This window comes from Rhinolophus hipposideros (assembly GCF_964194185.1).
Source record: "Rhinolophus hipposideros genome assembly, chromosome: 1".
Taxonomy (NCBI): Eukaryota; Metazoa; Chordata; class Mammalia; order Chiroptera; family Rhinolophidae; genus Rhinolophus; species Rhinolophus hipposideros.
In genome coordinates, this window is record NC_138047.1 from 25,527,314 (window position 1) to 25,539,662 (window position 12,349).

Below are 12,349 nucleotides of genomic sequence, written 5' to 3' on the forward strand. Positions count from 1 at the left end.
TTAGAAGTAAAGCATGTCCTAGGGATGTATGGATGTTTTCGTTTTGTTTTGTTTTTTTAAATCTCACTTATAATAAGACTTATCTTTCAGTTGAGTCTGCATCTTAAATCAGTTTAATAACTGCTGTGGCTGATCCCTCATCAAGAACTCTTCTTGGGTATCTTGACATTTACATTCAAGAAGTTTGAAACAGTTACAGCATTTAAGCAGTCTGGTGACTTATTAGCTTAAATTGAATAACTAGCTTTGAAGAATTGCTTTTCATGATCTTTTTGAAGCTGTTTCTTACCTTTACTTCAGAGAAAACCCCTCAACCATTTTTTAATCTCTATTAAGCTTCAGGAAGTATGGGAGCAAAGTTCTTCTCAATCTTTATTAGGTATATGATCATAAAATTTCTTAAGTCAGATTCTAATAAAAAATATCACTTAAAATCAGCAGTGTTTTTCCTATCTTGCAATGTTTTCCTGTCTTCAGAAAATGAAGACTATGTAAATTGGTCCACCAGGAAACCTTGTGAAGGATAAATAATGTCTCAGCTTTACTTCTAAACTCTAACATCAGAAAACCTTATTGTCCTTTTGTACAATTTATTGACACCTCTCAAAATCACCAATCCTAATTTAAATTGTCATTTGGTTATTCATTGGCTATGAAGAAGAACAAGGAGCATGTTGATTTTGGAAATGTCATTAATATTAAAAGTAGATTAGTATTAGATTAGAATAACATTGTCTGCCACAAAGAGACTAAATATCTAACAAAATGTTTCAGTATAATCATTAGGATACTGTAGTATTGGCAGTAAGAACTGAGTGCTGATGAAAAAATTAAATCTAAGTGATTTTGGAAACTTTAGTTCTACAGAATGTGAACTTCTTATGAACAATTAAATTTGGGAGAAATCTGCTCATTTTTATCTGGTAGCTGTCTTTGTTTATGGTAAATTTTATTGTCTTTTCAAAACAATTGTCCTTCTAATATTTATGTAATAAAAGATATTGAGGAAAAATAAACCCCTTTGTGTTTGCTGTTTGAATGAGAGAAAAAATACAACTTAGACTTTTTTTGAAAAAACCTTGAGAACCAATTTACTTTTCATTATGGTAATATTTGAGGAGTTAGAACTAGTTTTGCTTATTGTAACTGCAGGTACCTTTAAAAGACGTAAATCTCCAAAGTACATAGAGGGTATATTAGTGAAGAAATACAAATTATTGGATATTTAGAGATAACTTCTCTATATAATTTTTTTTGAATTTTTATTTGTAAGAGTATGTTAAATATTTTTAACTTTTATAACCGCATGGAACAGAATGAATGAATGTCTTCACTGTTTGGGTCAGTTGAGAAAAAAAATTGAATAAAAGCTAAACCACCTACTGAAAATGTAAGATGGGATATAAGAATAACTAAACATGTTATTTCTTACATAAACTAAAGCTTTATTATAACAGCATTTTTTAAATTTAAAAAGCCCCCCCACACTTTAAAAAAATATTTGTCTTAGGATACTATTGGCAACATATTCTGTAAAAAGAAAACTTTATGTCACCATTCTAGAACTACTGTTCTAATTTCAAATCTGTTATGTGGCATGTATGTATATATAAAATGGGGACCACTGAAATTTGGAGTATCAAAAATAAGATCTTTTCTCAACAATTCTTATAAATAACTTATCAGGCAACAAAATAAACTTGTTTTATAATTTGATAATATATAGGAATAAAACCCAACATAATGGCACTGAGGGAGTCTTCCATTGGAACTAGGATCTGGGATTGATCTTTATATTTGCATAGACATACTTAATCATACAATATATAAGGTACATACTACTGTTTGTTTTAAAAGGATCATAGCCAATCCATGGAAAACAGTCCCTATTAGAAATTTAGTTCCCTTAGTATGATCATGCTCTCTACCTACTCTAATAGCTAGAGGGAGGTGAGAGAGGAAACCCTGTGATTACCAATATTTATTTTTTTAGGGAAGGAATAACAAAGAAATTCTAGCCCAACCCTCTCCTTAAAGCCATCAAGGTCAGCATTGTCCAGTAAAAATATAATGCAAGCCACACATATGAAGTACATATGTAATTTTAAGGAATTTTTTTTGTAGCCACATTAAAAAAGTTAAAAGAAACAGGCAAAATTAATTTTAATTATATTTTGTTTAACCTAATATTTTCAAATATATTATGTCTAAAATATTATATATTTAACATAATTCATATTTATAAATTTATCATACAGTATAATAAATAATAAATTTAATATATAATATGTAATATATTATATAATTATAAGTATATATAATTATATATAATTTAATATATAATTATTTTTATTATTTTATATAATATGTAATACATAATATTATATATAATTATTACACTATAATTATATAATATAATCAAATGTATTTAAAATATAATCAATATAAAAATTCATGAGATGTTTACTTTTTTCATACGGAGCATTCAAAATCTGATGTATATCGTATACTTAGAGAACATTTTATATTGGACTAAACTAGCCACATTTCAAGTGTTCATAGCCACATGTGGCTAGTAGCTCCCATGATAGACCGTGCAGATCTAGAACAAGAGTGGAGCTCTCATTTTAGCATCATCCATTCTGAAGTCCATTTGGTAATGTGTGAACTCCTCTGGTTTAAAGTCCCCAGATTTAGCAGAACACTAAATAAAACCAACAAAAAACCAGGCTGCCCAGTTTAATTTGAATTTCAGTTATATCACAAATAATTGTTTAGTGTAATTATGGCCCATGCAATATTTGTGACATACTTGTAAAAAATTGTGTATCTGAAATTCAAATTTAACTGGGTGGTCCTGTATTTTACCTGGCAATCCTACCCTGGTTTAACTGAGTAGAAGACATCAGGCTGGCTGCCTAGAAACTTCTAGGACTAGACGAAAGAGAATTTTCCTTTGCAGAGGATTTTGATAACCCTCTGAAAATTAGTACGCAAACCAGAAATTATCTGTATCCCGTTTCTTACCAATCCTCTAAAGTGTTTCAGACAAAATAGCAGCTTATCTGACGGGGGCTCAGTCCTTACATATTTAAACATTTTATGTCTAAATCATTACATTAAGCTATAAGCTTTATGAAATTTTATGAATTGAATGATTAGTTACTAGAGTTTATAAAATATAAATTGTCTAACAGCACATTACTAGTATCACATCTTATGAAAAACAGTCCACCCTTGGTGATAATCTCAGCAGTTTTCAGGGTCCTGGCTGTTGCCAGTTATTTTCCTTCCATTGGTTACCACTGCAGCTGTCACATAACTCTCTAGTTGGCGAGTATTAACACAAAATATTAAATTGCTAAATGCCAGGATAAGGCTTACCTTACAAGTATTTAAGCACTTGTACTTCTCTGCTCTAGTGTTGACCATTGGATCCTAACCCAGTCAACAACCAGTCAGTTCTTATACCAGTAGCTCTCATTCCTCCTAAGGGCTTCTTTTACAGAGGAGCAGCTTTCCATTCTATGCTTAAAACATTTTTAATTTTCGAATTTTAGTACCATTTTTAATGCATGTAACAACTTCTTTAGTAGTGGTTCTATCCCCCTTAAGCTCTAGAGGAAAGACCATTTATAATTCATGTTCTCTAAGGACAGTAATTACACCAGCTCCACACTGCCTCTCAGAGGGAACACTTGCCTTCACCAGGTGAACGACTATAGGTGACAGCTCTGCTTCATTACTAACTAGGCAGGTAGATCCAACTGCCAGTGTGGTTTGGCAATTTAGTACTTCAGTTTAAGTCATGGCGCATTCCAAATCCATTCACACTTAGGAGAATGTACCCAAGAGTGTGGATGTTTATAATTACTGCATTTCCTTCAGAGAACAAGAATTACAGGTAAGTATCTTTTTTTGGCAGTGATCCAAAAATTATTTTTAAGTAAGAAATTTAAGGATCAGAAAGTGTTCTCCTTCCCCCAAAATAGTCACCTAAAAGATCTGAAATATAACCTGCATTATAATACTTTTCTTCCTCACTTTAAGAAGGAATTGAACCTGGCAGCGGTTGTGGGGTTAGGAGGAGACAACTTATTGTCACTTAAAAGCTGTGAATCTCACGTATTTCCACGTCTAGAAATATCCTAGGTTTATGTAAGAATCTTATTTTGCCTAACTTCTAATGTCTAAGGTATGATTTATTTTGTCAAATTAACACCTACACTGTGTATAGATACGGTGTTCAGCCTTTCCAAGCTGATATCTTTAATCACAATGAGTAAATTAATGGATTGTTTGGGTTTTCACTTTTATTCTCAAGACTGGCATCCTTTTCTTTAAAGGCTTTAAATTTATTTCTGAAACAAAATTTAAAGCTACAAAATACTGTGGGTATACACTAGCTTCCTTATTACTGAGTGATATTTGGATGAGCTTCACAGGGTCTGTGAATGCCTTGAAATTATAATTATATTTTGTATGCACATGTTTTTCACTGGGAAGAGTGTCCATAATTTTCGTCATATTCTTGAAGGGTTTTGTAACAAAGATTTGATGAGTAACTACTAATCTAGTCTAATGTCATTAACTTTACCGATAAACTGAGTTTCAAAGAATATAAGTTACTTGCCTTCATTCATTTGAAATTTAATACTTGTAAAAACTAAAGTTTATTTCTAAAAAACGTACTTATTTTTAGAAGGAAAAAGTTTTAACTTGAATGAATTAAACTTGAGAATACCAGCCTAAATGAGAGCGGTTGATTTGCTAATAGTTTTTTCTGTTCTACCCTTTGACTGGAATCGTTGCTGGGTGTTACATTAAAAACGGCCCCTCAATAACGTATGAGACTGTGTGATAAATTATTTAAGATGGATTAAAGAAAAATGAATTATCTATTTTAATTTACATCCTAATTTTCTCTTTTCAAATCCTACCTCCAAAAAGAGTAACTGAACCCCAAGAAAATAGGCAAATAATTTTATTTTTGTTATTTCCAGAGTATTAAAAAGGTAGTTAATTGTCTTAACATCACATTGAGCATTGTTGGAACTCCTGGTTCTGAACCCTAGTTAAAGAAATTTTATAGTAGACTGTACATGCTTCCAGTTGTTTCTCAGTGTAGAGTATTTTAAGGTCATTCTTTTTTATCGTAAGATGCTTTTAATATTACACTAATACTTTAGAAATGGTAGGTAAGCAAGTTCTATATTAAGAAAACTAATTTCTCCAAATAAAGTAATAAGAATTTTTTTTTTGCTTTCCTCTTCCTGGTACTAGCCAGTAAAGTCTGCCTAATTTAAGATTTAATGAATTTATAAAGTGAATGTTAAAATAAAAAGAAATTTTAGGAATGATACACAAAAGAGCAATTATTTACCAAAAGGAATAGAAAAAATTTAGACAACTGAGACACAACCTATATTTTAAATTTAAATTTAATTATAATTCAAGTTTTTAAAATGTATAGTGTAAAACTCATTCTAGAAAATGGCATTGATTCCCAAAATAGATTACAATACTTTTTTTCTCCTTTGAGTGTTATCATTCAAGTTGATGATCACTCATGCTCTACTGCCTTTATAGCAAGTAACCTTTTAAGTAAGCCAGATTTTGTTTTTTATCCAGGAATAATTGTTTGTAAATATCACTCAGTACGTCCCTGTGTTATTTTCCATGTGTAACTATAACAAAAAATTTATAATTCTACTATTCGTTCATCAAATTATTTTATATGTAACATAGAAAAGCTTAAATTCTCTTAGGAACATTTGCAAATATTTATTGCTTTTCTTAAGTTTAGGTAGACAGATGTTAAATGTTCTCTTTGCATTCAAACTGAAACAATTGACCTACTCACTCATTTTACTAAAGCAGTGGTGGAAACTTGGGTTTTTAATGGCAGATTAAAAATAATGAAAAATTTGAATGTAGAGAAGTGGACATTTATTTGGAATCAATTTCATTTCAGAGTTGTTTAAAATAGAACTTTTCAAATAAAGTTTCAAATAAGAATTATTAAAAGTGACTTCTTTCTGTGTGCCTACATGCATGACATCTGTCTTTCTGTGTATAAACAATTAAGCATTTTACTCTTCTTTCCTTTAAATTCATGTATCAAAAACTCTTTTAGCAATTCTATTACATATAATGCAATAAATACACTTTGAAACTGCCACAACTACCTGCCATGTTCTTGTCTGGGAAATAAATTTATTCAGTCAGTCATGAAATATATCAAGAACTATGCGAATAGGGTGGAAAATAAAACATATTCCCTGCTCTGACAGAATTTACAGTGTACCGAAAATGTGTGATAGAGTAGTGCAAAGGAAGATAGGTGGGATTGCTGACCTAATCTAGGGGTCAGAGAAGACTTTCTTGCAAAATGAAATTTTAACGGAACCTGAGGCCTTATTAGTACTTAGTCAAACAAAATGGGAAGGCAGAATAAGCATACATATAGAAGCCCTGAAGGGAGAAATAAAGACACATTCAAGACAGAATACATGGAGAGAGGGAAATATGAGACTTGATGGTAAAACATCTTTTAAGTTATTATAGATACTTGGCCTTTGGGCTTTATATTAAAAGCAGTGGGAAAATAATGAACATCAAATTTGTATTTTTTTAAACTTTTTGTTAAGCCCTAGTATACATCTAAAAAAGTGAGCATATAATAAGAATATAGCTCCATGAATTTTCACAAACTGAATACACCTGTGTGACCATCACCCAGATGAAGAAACAGCATTATCACCATCCCAAAAGTGCCCTCTCATCTTTCCTTCCAGTCAGTCTTGCCCCCCACCCACTAAGGAGACCTCTCACCTGACTGCTTACTGCTTAGATGGTATTAGCGTGCAGTATATGCTCCTCTGAGTGAAAGAAGCCAGACACATGATTATGTGCTTCGTCTGTCTTATTGAGTGTAGTTGCTGATCACCCTCATGGCTATATACTGATGTTCCATCATATGAGTGTACCACAAGGTTTTTCTGAAATTGCTGCATTTACCTATGCCAGATAGAAAGATGTGGAGTAAGAAAGCCTCGTGGTAATTCTGGGAGAGAGATAATGGAGTTTGAGCAAGTGTACTGACAGTGAGGATGAAGAGAAGTGGGTATAGCTAGAGAGACTTAACTCCTAAATAGTTAACTCCTAAGTTTTAGGAGTTAAAATTTATAGGACATGGGATCAATTGGCTGAGGGGATGAGGAATACAGACAGCACGGATAACTCATGGGTTTCTGACTGAGCAGAAGTAGATGGCAGTGCCCTTTATTGAGTCCAAAACTGGAGAGGAATGTTGTTGGAGTTTTAGTGATAGATGGGGATAATTAATCCAATATCCAATATAGTTGAGGTACCTGTGAAACATTGCACATGTCTGTTTTGTACAACTAAATAACTGTTTGTTAACTGGATGAATGCATTCATTAATAACGGTGCTAACAGCTCTTCTACATATGGAAAGTTGTAAATTTTGTCTTCTCACTATCCTTCACCTCTAAATCTCACCAGATACTCTTTTTTTCCCTAAATGTTTGTGGGAATATTTTTGTCACATCTTACGTTTTTTCTTTACATACCCACACACACACACAGAGACGTGCCAAAAAATGTATACATGACTTGTATTCGTCTTTTGTTATCAGTATGTGAATATATTGAGTATTACCATTTTAGTACAGTTTTTTCTTATCATAAAATGTGTATACATTTTTTGGCACCGTGTGTGTGTGTGTGTGTGTGTGAAGTAGTGCTCATTTTATATGCATGCAGAGTTGCCTTCCTATATACATGATATATGAAAGGCACTGTCATGCCTTCATACTTTAAAAATTATTTCTTGTCATTATAGTCTTTCCTTCAATGAGCACAATAACCACACCTTAAAGTGACTTTGAAACGATTTACTTAGATATTTGGCAAGACCTAACGTGACTAAATCAAATGTTCATTAAACTTTGGTAGAGGAAAGGAAAGATCAAAATGAGGTGGACCCTGCAGCTAGAGCACAAGCCTAGGCAGGGTGCCCAGGAGAACTCCGGCCATCAGAGAGCAGAATGAAAGCACCTCCTTTGGAAGGTACCAAAGCGGTGGGATTGCAACTATGAACAAGGAACTTGACCTTCTTTACAATGCTGCCTGGGACTGGTTGTGCCCTTGGGAAGTTTTATGGAGAGAGGAATAATAGGTATCGCACTGAATAAAACAAATGCGTAGCACGTAGCAGAGTACAAAATAGACTCAGCAGTTTACCCAGTTTACAGCAAGAAGTTGTGGTTCAGTGCTACATTTAGACCACTAAATTTGAACTAAAGTCAAGGTAATTTATCACGTCCATGAAAAAAGCAAAACTGAGCAATCTTGATCATGCCTTTCAGTTAATAGTTTTACCAAGCTTTGGGCTCTATCATCTATCAGATTTTACAGTTTTTAAAATTCAATGTTACATTTCATGGAGGTTTTTTTCAGTTTTTGCCTGTGATCAACATTTGACATAGTGAAATCAGACCATTACTTTCAGAAACCATTTAAGTTAATTCACTTATTTAACATATATCTATGAGATATATCTCATATTTATAATAGTGTTATAGCCTAAGGTAATGACGCAAAGAGGTAGTTCCACCTTTTGCTACTTGCACTATAATTGCGGGACTCAGAACATACAAAAACATTGTATTAATACAAATTATTACAGTATTAATGGAATAGTGCTTGAAAAAGCAGTGAATCCAGGGAAAAGAAATTATAAGCTATGATATCAGAAAAGAAATGATGGAGGTGGTGGAATTTAATTTGGGTCTTGGTGAATAGGATGGACTTTTAATAAGTGTGACGAGCACTGCAGACAAAGGTGACATCAGGAGAACAAGTGGCATATACTGGGCACGGTGAGAAATGGTCCAGACTGCAGCAGAAAGCACAACCTGGTGTGTGGAGAGAGAGGAGTTTCATTAAGGTTTGACCATATTGTAAGTAGCTTTGAATTATTTAAAAGTCAGCAGGCATAAGAGCATGGAATGTTATCTTGATTTTTAGATTATCCGTAAGTACAATTTTACTTGTCATCATGTAGTAATTATTTCAATTTTTACTTTTATAGAAACCCTACATAAAATTACCTGAAGGAGCAAAGTGATTGTGTTTTTAAGTTCAGAAAATCTTCACCTGGGATCTATGGATTAGCTTCAAGGAGTCTGGGTCTCTGAAATTAAAGCAAAAATTTGGATGTATATCTTATCTGGAGAAAGAGTCCATTGCCTTTATCAGAGTCTGAAAAGATCTGACAATCCAAAAGAAGTTAATTAAACAGCTTTTGCCCGCCTGGCTTAAAATATTTTTAACCTAACTCTTTTGTATATATGTTTTTTAATATAGGGAATAAAAAATAGAGAAATAAAAGCAACTGTTATAGTGCTTTGCTTTTCTCTCACTATTTACAGGTACAATATTTAAGAGATAATCCTGAAAAGTGTGTCAATTAGATTATATAACCAGAGCTAGTAGATTTTTTATGAATTCCATGGCTTGCAGTAAAAGGACACCAAATTGCTTTTTTAGATACAGTCATATTTCTGAATGTGAGTATGCTATTTCAAGTAGAAATTTCTTCCTACTTTTAGACAAACATATGTCTCATCTCTACAGAACATAAACAATTTTAAATAAATGTCCAACTTTAATCCTGAAGTATGACTCACCTGGATCATATTTAATCTCTTATTCAACAGTTTAGCAAATCATAGCCATAGGCCAAATGTAGTCCTCAGCCTGTTTTTTATATGGCTACAAGTTAGGAATTGTTTTTATATTTTAAAATTGTAAAACCAACAAAAAGGACTTTAAGCGATTAGGATTATTAAAAAGAATATCCAACAGAAACTGTATGTGGTCCTCAAAGTCTAGAATATTCACTGTCTGGGCCTTGGTTTTTCACCAATCCTTGATTTAAAATAGTTCAGTTTTTACGCTCTCCCAAATTACATGTGTTATTCTACCAGAAGATGTATTGCTTGTGTATCAATATTTTTGAAGTTGGGCATATGGTTGTACAATTCTAGCAAAACTGATTTAGGTAAGGTAATCTGTATTCCATACTGGGTATTCAGGTAATAGTTCAGCTTTCTAAATTCTGGATTTGGACGTGTATAAGCGAAATGTGAACTTAGTGACTTATTTCAAAGAACTATGTGAATATAAAAGTAGGTTTTATTCTTCATGAATATATAACGTACCAACCACAATAGAGATCTACTGGTAAAGTATAATCTTTATGTTTAATTTAATATAAAAATGTAATCTTTACTTTTGAAGATAGCACTTACCTAAAGCAAGTTTATTGTTTAAAGGCAAAAGAAAATACATATTTAACTGATAAAGTGTTGGGCAGGACAGTTGCTAAAAAGTATGTTATTCATTGGTTTGTTTAACATTTATACTTATTTTTATGACTTAAATATATTTTTTACTTTTTTATTAATGTTTGAGACACTGATTCTAACTTTCAGAAAAATACTAAAATACTCATTAATGGAGATTTATTATGTCATAATTAGTGAGTCTCAAAAAATTGGGGCGATTTTGACTTCTCTCTCTTGCATCATTAATATTTTCTTCCCTACTAGATCTTTTCCATGAACATATAAATAATACTGTTTCTTTCCTCCCATATTGAAAAAAATTCTTGTCCCCAGTTCTCCCTTCAGTTACTGCCCTATGTCTTTCCATTTACAACTGCTCTCTCTGAAAGAGCTGTCTGTACTTTCTGAAGTCAGTTTCTGTGAGCCACGCCACTCCATCAAAATTACCCTTGTTACTGACCCTCATGCTGGTCACTTCTCAGTCCTCATCTTACTTGACCTGGCAAGCAGCATTGAACACTTTATTTGGCTTTCAGATACCTACACTCTCCCAATTTTTCCTCCTACCTCTTTGGCTGCTACTTTCAATCTCCTTTGCTGATTCCTTTGCATTTTCCAACCTCTAAATTTGGAATACTCCAATACTTGGAATTTGGACCTCTTTTCTGTTCACATTTACTCCCCTGGTGACCTCATTCAGTACCATAGCTTTAGATGACCATCCATTTGCTGATGAGCAGAAGTCATTTGGTGTTCTCAGAATGTAAGAGAATAAACTAAACTCCTTATCTTACCCCCACCAAAACTTCCTTCTCGGGCCTTCCCCATCGCAATAAATAGCAACTACATTCTTTTTAATTATTATTAAAGTTTATTGGGGTGACAATGGTTAGCAAAGTTACATAGGTTTCAGGTGTACAATTCTGTACTACATCATCTATATATCACATTGTGTGCTCACCATCCAGAGTCAGCAGCTACATTCTTTTGATCAGCCTTGTTGTCAATTCCTAGAGTTCTTTCACCCCACATCTGATGATAATTTCCCACATCTCTATCACCGTATTCTTTTGTCTGTACTCTTAAAACACACAAAAAATCCAGTCACTGATCACCATTTCCACTGCTACATCTCTGATCCAAGTCGCCTTCACGTCTTGCTTATGTTATTGCAAAAGCCTCCTGCAGTTGGTCTTCCCGTTTCTGCCTTTGATTTACTTCAGTCCATTCTTAATACAGCAGGTAGAGTAATTATATTAAAAATAAGTCATATTATGTCACTTGTTGGATGAAACTCCTCCCTTGACTTCTCATCCCAGTCAGAATAAAAGCCAAGTCGTAGATGTGGCACTATCCCCAGCACCCGTTATTCTCAGACTCGGACTACTTTTCTCTCCTCACTCCCTCTGCTCTAGTCATACTGGTTTCTTTGCTGTTCTTGTAAGGCAAGTTCTTGCTTCAGAGGTTTTCCACTAGCTCTTTTATCTGACTGTAATACTCTTCCCCTATTATCTGCATAGCTCATTCCCACATCAATTTGGGATTTATATTTAAATGTCAACTTAGGCTTTTTTTTAGTCACTCAATGTAAAATTGCAAATTTCCCTCACACTACCCCAATTCTCCTTCCTCCTTTATGTTTCTTCTCTTGTAAGCCTTATTACCGTCTACTATCCCCTATGTTGTACTTACCTTTCCTATTTATTTTCTGCCGCCTTCCACTAGAATGTAAAAGCAAGGATTTTCTTTCTTTTGTTCACTGCTCTATCCTGAGCACATAGATGTACTATGCCTGGCTCATGTTATATACTCAGCTAATATTTGCCGAATGAATGAATGCAGTTTTAAAAAATAGTCAACACAAAAAATTTTAAAAATAGTTCCAAGATTTTGAGGGCCCTTGGATCATTTAATAAGCTCTCATATATTTCAGTAAACAACAGGCGTGGAAATATTACTAAATACTGATATTA

The 12,349-nt window shown here is 33.1% G+C and overlaps 1 protein-coding gene across 17 annotated transcripts in view; it reads left to right on the forward strand.

The window, feature by feature from the left end:
* Positions 1-12,349, forward strand: part of ZEB1 (zinc finger E-box binding homeobox 1) — a 199,340-nt gene that overhangs the window by 76,236 nt on the left and 110,755 nt on the right. The gene's annotated exons all lie outside the window — the stretch shown is intronic.